At 43.9% G+C, this 12,324-nt stretch overlaps 1 protein-coding gene across 2 annotated transcripts in view; it reads left to right on the forward strand.

The window, feature by feature from the left end:
• The window catches only part of CUNH10orf90 (chromosome unknown C10orf90 homolog), a 99,114-nt gene that overhangs the window by 44,532 nt on the left and 42,258 nt on the right, over window positions 1-12,324 (forward strand). The gene's annotated exons all lie outside the window — the stretch shown is intronic.

Here is a 12,324-nt window from a genome sequence, read left to right on the forward strand (position 1 = left end):
AAGGCTAATTTATTATTCTATTATATTATATTAAAGAATACTATGCTATACTAAATAATACAGCAAGGATACTTACAGAAGGCTAAAAAGATAATAATGAAAACTCCTGACTCTTTCCAGAGTCCTGACACAGCTTGGCCCTAATTGGCCAAAGAGTGAAAACAACTCACACTGGAGTTCAATCAAACAATCACCTGTGGGTAAACGATCTCCAAACACATTCCACATGAGCACAACACAGGAGAAGCAAATGAGCTAATGTTGTTTCCCTTTTCTCTGAGGCCTCTCAGCTTCCCAGGAGAAAAATCCTGGGCAAAGGAATTTTTCCAGAGAATGCGAATGCCACAGGAAACCTGGTCTGGCTTGGTTGCTGCACGTGGGTGGAGGATGCAGGAGCCAAACACCACTGCAGGTCCTGTTCTCCTGCAGGTGGGAAGATAAAAGGGCTTGGAAATGGATCTCTGAGCCCTCTTCCATGAAACCAGGAGGAAACCAGGGGATCTCCTCCTGCTCAGGGCTCACTGGGGGCTGTGAGAAGGGCCCCACTCGTGTTGCTGCTGCTGCTCTCCCCCTGTGAGGTTGGCACTGGGGTGGAATCACAGCTCCTGGACCACTGGGTTAGGGAAGGTGTCCCTGCCCATGGCAGGAGCTGGAATCAAGTGGCCTTCAAGGTCCTTTCCAACCCAAACCATTTGAGGATTCTGTGATTCCCACAGTGCCTGGTTGGGAATAGTCCCACTCCTAAACTGCCATTCCCTGCAAACCTCTCCATAATCAATGAGCTTGGGAAGGCTCATGGAAGCCTCCAAGGGAAGAGGGCTGGATGTGGGGTTCATGGCTTGTGCAGAGTGAAAGAGCTGCTTTGGTGGCTGCTTCCACCAGACAGGCCAGAGAGATCCCGAGGGGAGGAACCTGAACAGTGAGCTCAAGGAAACCTCTACTGCTGCCTGTGCTCCTGTCTTGGTTTGAACAGACAGGTGTCTGCTAAGGATGGCTGGAGCCTCCCCTGAAATGGAAAATGTAAACCCCCTCCCTCTGAATTGTTATAATTTTGAAATTAAGGGGCTCTCAGGCAAAGATATGGGAGCAGGAATACCAGTTCTGTACTAGGAAAATTAAAATAAAAATGCAATAGTACAAACAAGTCAGACCATGCCCTGCCCCCTGTGTGTCAGGGCGGTGTCCCAGCCCCATCCCATGGCGGCTCAGCCCTCCTGCAGTGCCAGCTGTGGCTCTGCTGCAGCAGGGATCCTGCACAAGGGGGGAGTTTTCCTCTGCAGCTCCAGGGCTGCTGCAGATGGGCCTGGGCTCCCTCTGGCCATGCAGGGCAGCAGAAAGCTGCTCCTCTGGCAATGCAGGGGGCAAAGGCTGCTGGGGTGTCCCAAAGCTCAGATTGGATCCAGGTAGGAATGCTTGGCTCCTCCCCTGGGCGGAGCATCTCCCCATGGGATGCTGGAATTGGATCAGCCATGCAGGGACACTCACTGGCCATGGACAGAAGGTAATTAATAATTAATGGCCCATGAACAGAAGAGATCTCCTGGAGGGAGGATTGGGTGTGGGAGAGATAAAGAAACTGCACCATGAGCAGAGATAATTGCCCCACCTCTGACAGATAGGAACACACACCCCCATTTCCAACCTAAAGCTGTTCTCAGGCTGGTAAATGGAGCCTTGCCCTGGGTCTGGCAGATGAGGGAGGAAGGAAGGGGCGTTTATCCTCATCCCAGGAGTGCCTTTCCAGCCCTTCCAGCCTGGATGGGAATGGCAGGACACCAAGGAATGATTTAGCCTTAATCACCTGTGCTCATTTCCTGTGTGGATCTGCAGCGAGCTGCTCCCCCACATCCAAACTCCACTTTATTGCTTCTCTTGTTCTTTCTCTTTCCCTTTGTGCTCCTCAGGTAGCAACTGCATTTTAGCTTGTTTTCAGGAACCAGCAGTAATATTTCCTGAGCCAACTCCTTTCTTTAATTTGTTGTTGTTTGGGTGTCTGACACATCCAGAGTTCTCCCTGGACTCCGGAGTCTCAGTACAGTACAAGTGTCTTGAGCACAGTTTATTTTAATCAGGCCTCCCAGAATTCAGTAAATACTTGAGGCCAATTCCTCCAGTAAATCTGAACACATTCAGCAAAAACATGTGCAGCCGGTGCTCAGACATAATTGCCAACAATTTCACACCCACAGAATCCTCGCTTGCCTCTGACATTCCCAGAGCCCCATCTTCCCCATCGCTGCTTCCAGCAGGAGCCTCCCAGTTGCTAAGGGGATGGAAGTTCTGATGCAGCCCTAAATGAAATATTTTCAGCACAGAGTGCAGAATTACCCATGTAGTTTTCTGGCTAATGTTCTCTGTGTCAGAGAGAAGCAGCTCTCCAGAGGTCTGGAGGCCAGGTTTGATCCAGGCACTACCCAGGCATTCAAAATATGAATTGAATCCGTGTCTGCTGCATTTAACTGGAGCTCTGACAATTACAGGCTGTCACAGGAGACTTCCACTCCTCTTCCTGACTCAATTACCCAGGCTCACGCTTCTCCTAAGATTGAGCTTGACTTTATGTACCATTGCTGTAAATAAAGTCAAGCTCGTTTTCCATTTTCTTTGCTGTTCTAAGGGAAAGGGAGAGGCTGATTTTAGCACCCAGCATCCAACTGAGCCCAAGCCTCAGGGGAAGCTTTTGGTTGAATTGCAATTAAGTATTTCTTTCTTTTAGCCAAGTTGTGGTTATTGATGCATTGAATTTTAAAAAACCCAAAAACCCCCACTTCCCATGTTTATTGCCCATTCCCAAACCCCTGCTATAGGAATATATATCATAAAGTTTTAAAATAACAAGTATACATAATCAACTCAGGTCCCCTTAAAATTTTACAGATATATATCATTACTAGGCAAAATACTGCAGCATTCCACTAAGTTATGTTATTTCCATTGTATTATTTTCCATAATATCCTGCTCCTTATGCAGCCTTGTTTTCCTTATTCCCCATTTTTTGTGCTGAAAAGTTGTTTGCATTAAGCTGTTTACAAGTCCTGGTTTCTTTTGTGAGTGATCTGTTGATTGCAGCTCAATAATGTTTGAGAATAGTGAATTATTTCTTGCATTTTGGTGGTGATCTGAGTGTGTCCCTGTACAATTCCTGAATTGTGTCCTGCTCTGGAGTTCATTAACTCTGCATGAGTCAGGCAGGCTGCACCTCCCATGGAAGTGCTCCCCTTCTTCTGCTTCTCCCCTTTTCCCACTGGGATGACACAGCAGGATTATGGGAATAAATCACACAGGACTGTTTTCTTCCTGGTGGAAAAACCCCATTCTTTATTCACATAACTCATTTTTATACAGTTTCACAGATCTTTTTTGGGATTCCAATTGGTCAGGAGCTTTCTTGCCAATTACTTTATTGGTTAATAACAAGTTGTAATTGATTGTATTGATTGTATCAAAGTCTTGGTGTGTATGTGCTGAAAAGTTGTTGGTGAGAGATAGTTTTCATTTTTCTATCTAAGGTGTAAAAGCAGTTTATACAGGTGTTAGTTGGTTTTTTTAGCCAGGAATATTTTGTTATGTTAATGAGCTGCTCACCCCAGGATTGCTTTCACATGGGAACTTGTAAAATGCCAGCTTGGCTCAGAAGAAATGACAGGCCAGCCACAGCAGATTTTATTGATTGATTTTATTTATTTTTAAAATAATTTTTCTACCTTACTGCACGAAGGATCAGCACAGGATGATCCATGGAAGTGCTGTCCCACAGAAATGAAATCCCTCTACAGCTGGGAACTGGGAAGTGCCCACCACAGTGCTGGGGAACCTTGGTTGGGTTGCTCCCAGATGTTGTGTGGAAATGTTTAACTGAGCTGAATGGGACAAATGCCTGAAAAAAATCCATATCTTGTGGAAATTCCTGCTGTGCTCCCATGGTTTGGGTTGGAAGGGACCTTAAATCCCACCCAGTGCCACCCCTGCCACGGCAGGGACACCTCCCACTGTCCCAGGTGCTCCCAGCCCCAGTGTCCAGCCTGGCCTTGGGCACTGCCAGGGATCCAGGGCAGCCAGAAATGACAAATTGTGCCATTGCTGATGCTCCCATTAACTCCCCAGAGCTGCTTCAGGAGATGAAAAGTCTCCTTTTCACAGTGCAGGAGTTTTAACTGTGCCCTGGCTAAAGATTACCTCAACCTGCTATAAATTGAGATGTTTCACTAATTGCTTTCTTGGTTCATTAGCCAAATTGTGAGTCTGAGGGAAATGGAAAAGGCTCAGAATGAATTTCCCTTGCAATCCTTAATTTAAATGGTGAATAATAATTTAATGTTGAACAAAACATTTTGGGTGATTTGCTGTGCTGGAGGTCATTTTTTACCTTGGGATCATTTGCCACCTTTGAAGCTTTGTGGGGAAATGATGCTCAGCTCTGCTTCTCTGTGATGTGACACCAAGCAGGAAGGAATAATCATTATAGAATAATTGTAATAATCTCAAAATTTATTCAGAAACACTTTTGTCATGGGAGGTCCCTCCTCAGATATTGTTTTAAGCAGTGAGATAAGAAAGATAAAAGGCAAAAATGTGTAAAGGTTTTGCTTCTTCTGTGGATGCCGTGGCTCTATTTCCATTTCAGCCACGAAGGTGTCAAAGCTACAACATGTCCCTGGTTTGCTCCTTCCAACACTCAGCTAAAAATCAAAGATTAACTCTGAGCAGCTGCAGGTAACAAATTCTACTAATTCATCAAAGCCAGCGCTGTAGAATTTAATCTGTTTTATGAAATTCCTCCCATGGATTGTTATGGCAGGACTGTGGCACAGGAGGTCATTTGTGAGCTCTCAATTGCTGGTTGTGTGACAGTGAAAAAAGGAGGCCAGAAGAAAGGTTAAATTAAAGAAGCTGCTAGAAGCTATTTATGTGAGATGAATGTATATTATCTAAATTAATGACAGCAAACCTCCAATTAGCTGAACACTGATGCACAATTTGAGCTTTATAAGGTAAATGCATGTTTTGTGCAGCCAAAGGGTTAGGTGAGGAAGGTTTCACAGGGGTGGGGTTACAGGTAAATGAACATTTTCTCTTTCTTGGGGCACAGTAACCTCACTGCTGCTGCTGACAAATCTTTACAATAAATCTGACATTGTTTCCCAACATCAATAAGGAGTGTGAAACTTATGACCTTTCCCTCTAAATTATCCTCCTGTAACATGGGATGAGCAAAAACCTTGAATGTGCTGCTTTGTGTTTCAATAAACAACCTAATTTTTATTTTAGAGCAGAGATTTCCTCCTCTGACCAGTGCATGTTGGTTTGGCTTAAATAAACTTGGTTCTGTTTTGTTCATTTAGAGAATTCCTCTGTAAAAATACAACAGAGAGTGCAGCTATCAACTCCTTCAAGGAATTCAAAGGAAATTTCTAATGGTTTTTGCAGTTTACACATGTTAAAATAATGGTGTAACAGAGTGATTTAATCAATTTACTCTTTGGGGAGGGTAGGATTTTGTTGTAGATCATCAGTTACTTCATTATCCTGATTATGGTCATTGAGATTCAAAATTTAATTACACTTTGTGCAGAAAAACTCTGTTTTAATCTACCCAGGAGCTTCACATCTCCTCATATCTCCTCCTATGCATCTTCTGAATTTTGTGATTTTATGGTATCTCTACCTATTACTTATTTTTTTTTTGACTTGCTGATGATTCCAAACTCATTTAGTGTCAGTATTTTGCAGTAATGTGCCCCTTTTGGGGTCATTCTGGGAAAATATCAATTCCTAGAGTACTTCTGCTCATTTAGGATGACTTTAGGGAAATGTGGAAGCACTACTCTATTTTATTTTATTTATATTTTCTTTGATTTCTGGCTCCGTTCCTTTGTCACCCTGATCTTGTCAAGGTAATTTACACTGGCTTTATTTTTTTTTTTTTTCATATTTTCCTCTGATGTATCTTAATCTTATCCTAATTTTGAGATGCCTGAGCTATCAAGATCCTCTTTTATAATTTAAGCAGCACTCTGGGTTACTCAGCACTTCTGTGCTGTGTGCTCATATTCAAACTCACACACTTTGTATTGCTTCAGTTGCTATTTTTAAGCTCCATGTACAAATTCAGCTTTCCTTGTCTTCACTGTTCTTTATAATTGTTTATTTTGGGATTTTTTTTTTTTTTTGCCTGAGATTTTCTCTGTCCGTTCTGTCCAAAAATACAGGGGCTTTTATAAACAACTTTTCTTCAGCTTTTAGTTGGGGAGAAAAAACCAAAAAAAAACCCAATAAAAAAAAATCCATAAAAACTCTCTCAACTGTAAAAGCATTAACTGCTGTTCTATTCTGGGGAGGATGGAGCTAGGCTTTCTTTGCAGCCTCCTCCTCAGTCCCCAGGGTTTTCCCAGTAAAATTCACTATTTTCCTTCTCCCCACTGCCTTTTCCTGTGGCATTAGAGTGGGACTATTTGAAATGTGAGGGATTTTCTTTTGTTTCCTGTGTCCCACTCGTGTTTCCCACTTTGTCTAACTGGGATTGCTCTCCTTCTGAAAGCTGAGGGACATTTCTAACACCCAGAATTGAAGACAAATAATTACATGTGGCTTGACCCAGGTCAGCAGCTGGTCACCATCTACCTTTTCTTTTATTTTTATTCCCGTACCTTTGATCCCCACTGCTGTTTATTCTGCATTTCTAGCAGGAGACATTTAGCAAAGGCTTTGGCTAAAGATGAATTCCCAAATCCACAGAGTTTCCTCATATTGTATTTTCAGACTGAAATCCCCTTGAAAGGTCACTTGAAGGTTTGAAATACCAGAGCACTTTGATTGCTGTTGATTTTTCTCATGGTGATTGAGGAGCCATCGAGCTCATCAAGCTTTACTTGGTTAAATTTCTGTTCCTGTAAAGAAAGAGCCCACAGAGCTTTCCCACACAGCTGCTGCTGGAACTGCATTCTGCAGGGATGGATGTCCCAGGAATGACACCTGGATCTGCCCAAGTGGAGCAGTGGAGAAACCATTCCATGTACCTGCTGCAGTTAAAGGAGAGCAGGGATCCAATTAGCCATGATTATGATGAGGGATTAATTTCCACAGCCTAGCAGAGGTTGAGGTACTCATTGCATAGCCCATAGCAGCTGGGGGTGCCCCTGGATCCCTGCAAGTGTCCAAGGCCAGGCTGGACACTGGGGCTGGGAGCACCTGGGACAGTGGGAGGTGTCCCTGCCCATGTGTTGGTTTGAAAAGCCAGGTGTCTGCTGAGGAAGGCAGGAGCCTCCCTTGGAATGGAAAATGCAAACCCCCTCCCTCTGAATTGTTGTAATTTTGAAATTAAGGGGCTCTGGGGCAAAGATAGGAGCAGGAATAACAGTTCTTTATTAGGAGAAAAATAAAGATAAAAATAAAAATGCAGTGATACAAAACCACCGCTGCCAGAGTCAGAATAGACCTGCCCCCTGTGTGTCAGGGTGGTGTCCCAGCCCCATCCCGTGGGGGCTCAGCCCTCCTGCAGTGCCAGCTGTGGCTCTGCTGCAGCAGGGATCCTGCACAAGGGGGGAGTTTTCCTCTGCAGCTCCAGGGCTGCTGCAGATGGGCCTGGGCTCCCTCTGGCCATGCAGGGCAGCACAAAGCTGCTCCTCTGGCAATGCAGGGGGCAAAGGCTGCTGGGGTGTCCCAAAGCTCAGATTGGATCCAGGTAGGAATGCTAGGCTCCTCCCCTGGGCGGAGCATCTCCCCATGGGATGCTGGGATTGGATCAGCCCTGCAGGGACACTCAGTGGCCATGGACAGCAGAGATCTCCTGAGGGAGGATTGGTTGTGGGAGATAAAGAAAACTGCCCCATGAACAGCAAAGAACTGCCCCACCTCTGACAGATGTTAATTTTGAATTGAACACACACTCAGCTAAACCTGAGACACCATGTCAGGGGGTGGGATGAGGTGGGATTTTGGTCCCTTCCAACTCAAACCATTCATGATCAAAATTGCTCTAAAATTAAATCAGAACCACATCCCCAGGGAGGTGACAGGGCGACCTCTTTATTTTGGGGGCTGGTTTGTGAGGGGTGATGGTTGTTGAGTGAATTATTTTTGGGATCATGCTAATAACAGGCTTTTAGTTGCCCCATAAGCCTGTAGATGTGTTCTATGAGATAATGTATTTATACGTTTGATCACCAAGTTTGGCTCAAATAAAGATTACTGACTTCACAGGTTTATAGGCAGTCCAAACATTGGATAATTTCAGTACAAGCAGCAGTGGATAATTTCAGTATAAATAACCCTGAATTCACTCAGGAATGGCTGAACATGGTTCTTTTGTAAAAGCAGTAACTATAGCCCTACCACCATCATAAATGCAAAGATCAAATTGCTTCTGAGACTTTAGAAAAATAATATTGAAGATTTTTGCCTAAATGGTGATTTCTCTCAGCGTTGACCTGCCTGCCTATGAGTTTGATGCTGTTGTAGTTAATATTTTTTTGGCAGAATGATGAAGTGTCTAAACTTCCCTGTGTCATCCCAGTGCTCTTCTCTCTGTGCCATCAGGATGTTTCTGTTGTCTCACTCTGAGTTCATGCCCTTAAAATACTTTGCCACTCACCTTCCAGGCTTTGAGGATCCAGCTCTGCACTGACAAAGGCAGAGGGCTGAGTTATGCTAGAAAAATATTAATATTATACAGTGATTTTTTTTTGTCATTGGGAGAAGATAGATCATATAAATGAGGCAATCATTGCAGAGAAGAGAACTTACAATCTTTCCTTTTTCCAGTACAAAATGCCAAGCCTTTTTAAGGAAAAGGAAGATGGGAAGTGCTGTTTGGAGCTCAGTAGCAGAAATATAATAGCTCTGTGTGCCCCTCTTTGAAAAGCTGCAAGTTGGTTTTTTTAATGAGTGAAAAAGTACATTGTACATTATTTTTTACAAGAAAATTAGCTTTTATTTATGTAAGGCAATCAGTGTTTATTATAAGTTAAACATTTGGAGAACCAGATTTTAAAAATCCCCACATTCTCTTGGATTTACAGTGAGAGTTATGTGCTTGGTTTTCACCACAGCTGAACAAAACCTCATCCTTCAAAAAATCCTGTTAAATATTCTTCAATTCTTGTAAATATCCCTGAATTCTTATTAAATGCTCTTCAATTCTGTATAATCCTGTATCATCTTCTCTTTGGCAGCCGCACAGCAGCTGTTGGCTCGCTGTCCCTTGATTAATTCTCTCCCTGTTCCAGGGTGGAATACACCTAGTTTGTTTAGTGAAAGGGAATATGGCTCATATTTAAAAATCCTTTTTAATGCAGTTACAGCATCTTTGCAGATTTAATTAGGTCTCAGCCCCTTCCAAATCGCTCAAGTCAAAGGTCCCATCTTACTTGTCCCTGAGGCACCGTTACACCGAGTCCCCAGACGGCGCTGAGTTCCTGAGCGATGACTTTGCCATATAGGGGCTAATTACTTCTAATCTTACACATTGATGAGCCTGGATTTTATGTCTCTGAGCCACTGGGACTGGAACTGCCAAATTATCCTCTCCGTAGCATGGGGGTTGTTTCTCCATTAAAGGGACTGGCTCCACAAATGACAATCCCTTCCCACCAGGCGCTCGCCTTTGAAACCCTAATTATTGCTGGCACTGGCTGCATCCATGAGCTCCTGCTAATCCCTGTTAGGATCTCAGACAAGCTGCTGAGCCTGGTTTAGCTAAGCCAGGGAACGGTGAGCAGAGCAGCAGAGGGGAGTGGGAACTGAGTCATGAGGGGATGTGGAAGCTGCAGCCGGACATGGAGCATCCCTGAGCCTGGCCTGGAGCAGCATCCCTGAACTCAGCCTGGGAGAGCAACTCTAAGCCCAGCCTTGGAGAGCATCCCTGAGCCTGGCTTGGAGCAGCATCCCTGAGCCTGGCCTGGAGCATCCCTGAGCCTGGCCTGGAGCATCCCTGAGCCTGGCTTGGAGCAGCATCCCTGAGCCTGGCCTGGAGCATCCCTGAGCCCAGCTTGGAGCAGCATCCCTGAGCTCAGCCTGGGAGAGCAGCTCTAAGCCCAGCCTTGGAGAGCATCCCTGAGCCTGGCCTGGAAGGATATCCTTGAGCCCAGCCTGGGAAGTGCATCCCCGAGCCCAGCCTGGCAGAGCAGCTCTGAGCCTGGCCTGGGAAAGCATCCCTGAGCCCAGCCTGGAGCAGCATTTCTGAGCCCTGCCTAGAGCACCAGCTCTTTCATTTAATGAACAATAACTTCCACCAGGTCTTTAAAAGAAATGACTCAACACTTTCACCTTCTCTCAGAGTGGGGGAAAAAAAATGTCTTTGGAGTCTATAATGCATGAAGGTGTTGGAAGCCTAATCTAGTATAAGCTGCCTTCAGCGAGGCCTTTTCAGCACCAGGGCAGAGAAATGAATGTCTAAAAAGCAGCAAATAGCTCCAATTGCACTCTGATTCCGTGGCAGTGTGTGCTGGAGGTCAGGAACATAAAGCTGTTTATTTCTCCCCACAAAGCAGAGGCTGTTATCATAACCTGCTCTAGGTGCAGGAATTGCAAACTTCTTCTTCAGGGAAATATTGGATTTTATTACAGCATTACTTCACACCATGTAAGCTCCTTTTCCTGCTTCTTTCTGTTGTAGTCTTGACCTAACCTTGGAGTTGTGTCCCAAAAAGAGGAGTTTTTTCCAGGAATCTGAGAGTGGAGTTATAATAGTTTGTGTTGAGCATCTACCAGATCTTTCCAGCTCTGTTTACCATATTTATTCAGCTCTGCCAATGGATAACCATGACCTGGAAGCTTTATTAGGAAAGGAGAGGGTTGGGAAGAATAAGGTTTGGAGCTGGTGGAACTTCTAGTTGTCTGTATGCAAGGAAATCAGTAACACTTTGATTTAGCTACTGCTTTTTATAAGGCAACAGGGGAAAAAAGTGGAAAAAAAACCCCAAAACACAAAAAATCCCCAAAACCCCCACGTTCTCGACCTTGGAAATCCTGGGAAAATCCTACTATTATCACAATACACAGCCAGAAACACCAATGTACACCCAAGTTACAGAAACATCTGTGCACATTTCAGTATTTTATTGAAATATAAAAAGACCATTATAAATTAGAGAAATCCACCTAATTTTGACTTAATAAATTTCCCTGAACTGTTGAATGAAGTATATAAATCTACATTTATACATCAATCAGCATTAAATTTCTGGCCAAGGTATTAATCCCAACATTATTCTAAGGCTAGCTACATTTAGAGTAATAAGATGGTTTTAAATCAACATGACATAGCCCAGACACATCCTCCAAAATCAGGCTTTCAGTTTAGGTTGTGAGAAATATTTTTGCCTTTTTATTTAAAATAATGGGTGACTTGCTGAAATTATTGGGATTTTTTTTTTTACATCATAGATGACCTTTATCCCACTAAGCACCAAAAAGTGCATGTACTTCTGAGTGTATTTTAAATAGTTTTTTGCTCTTTAAAATTAAAAAAAATTAAAAGCCTGGGTTTTAATCTGTTTAAAGAGGACTAAACTTTAACACAATGCCCTTGCATGTGTCCCTGCAGTGTTTGTCTGTCCTGTTGGCTGCTGTTGGTTGGGTTTAATTTACAGTAAATATTCCTGTTGTAAATATTGGCCTTTTTGCCTCCCTTGAATAATGCAGTGCTCTCTAGATTGAACCCCTGTGTGTGCACATCTGTTTAGCATTCCCACCATCCAGATTGCATGGATGGGTTTGGGGAGAGAAAATTCAGCATCACTGAGCTCCATGGTGCAGGGTTGGAAATAAAACTGGCCTGTTTTCTTCCTCAGGGTGGGACAGACCAGGCTTTTCTCCATTTTCCCTTTGGATATAAGAGCCACCAAGGGACCTTTCTGGAGTGGATGTAAAAAAATGTCCATTACAAACCAAAAAAAAGCAAACAAAACGGACTAAGACACATCTCATCTTAAAAAAACCCAAAACACCAAAACCGAAAAAACTAAAACCAAACCATCAAACTGAAATTGTAAATTAACCAAAGTAACTGGAACTAATCCAATAGAGATATCTACCTGAGCCTATTGGTGCAAGAAAATGGGGATAAAAAGAAGATATGGGTGCAGAAAGGGTGCACCCAGTTTGCTAAGGGCCGTGGCCATGTGGATTGGCTGTACAGGTTCACATCCACATTTTCAGCTGCAGCTTTTTTCCCAAAAGAACTGAACCTTCCACCTGAGCTTTGCTGCCCTTGGCTTTGGGCAGATCCTGACCTGGTCACATCCCAGCACAGGGCTGGGAGCTCAGGGTGCTCCTTGTTGGGCCTGAAAAGGCTCAGCCATGTCCTGCAGGTCATTCCCAGGGTT

The sequence above is a fragment of the Melozone crissalis genome, unplaced genomic scaffold (genome assembly GCF_028551555.1).
Source record: "Melozone crissalis strain CALT ecotype California unplaced genomic scaffold, PUWL_Pcris_2 ptg000019l_1, whole genome shotgun sequence".
NCBI lineage: Eukaryota > Metazoa > Chordata > Aves > Passeriformes > Passerellidae > Melozone > Melozone crissalis.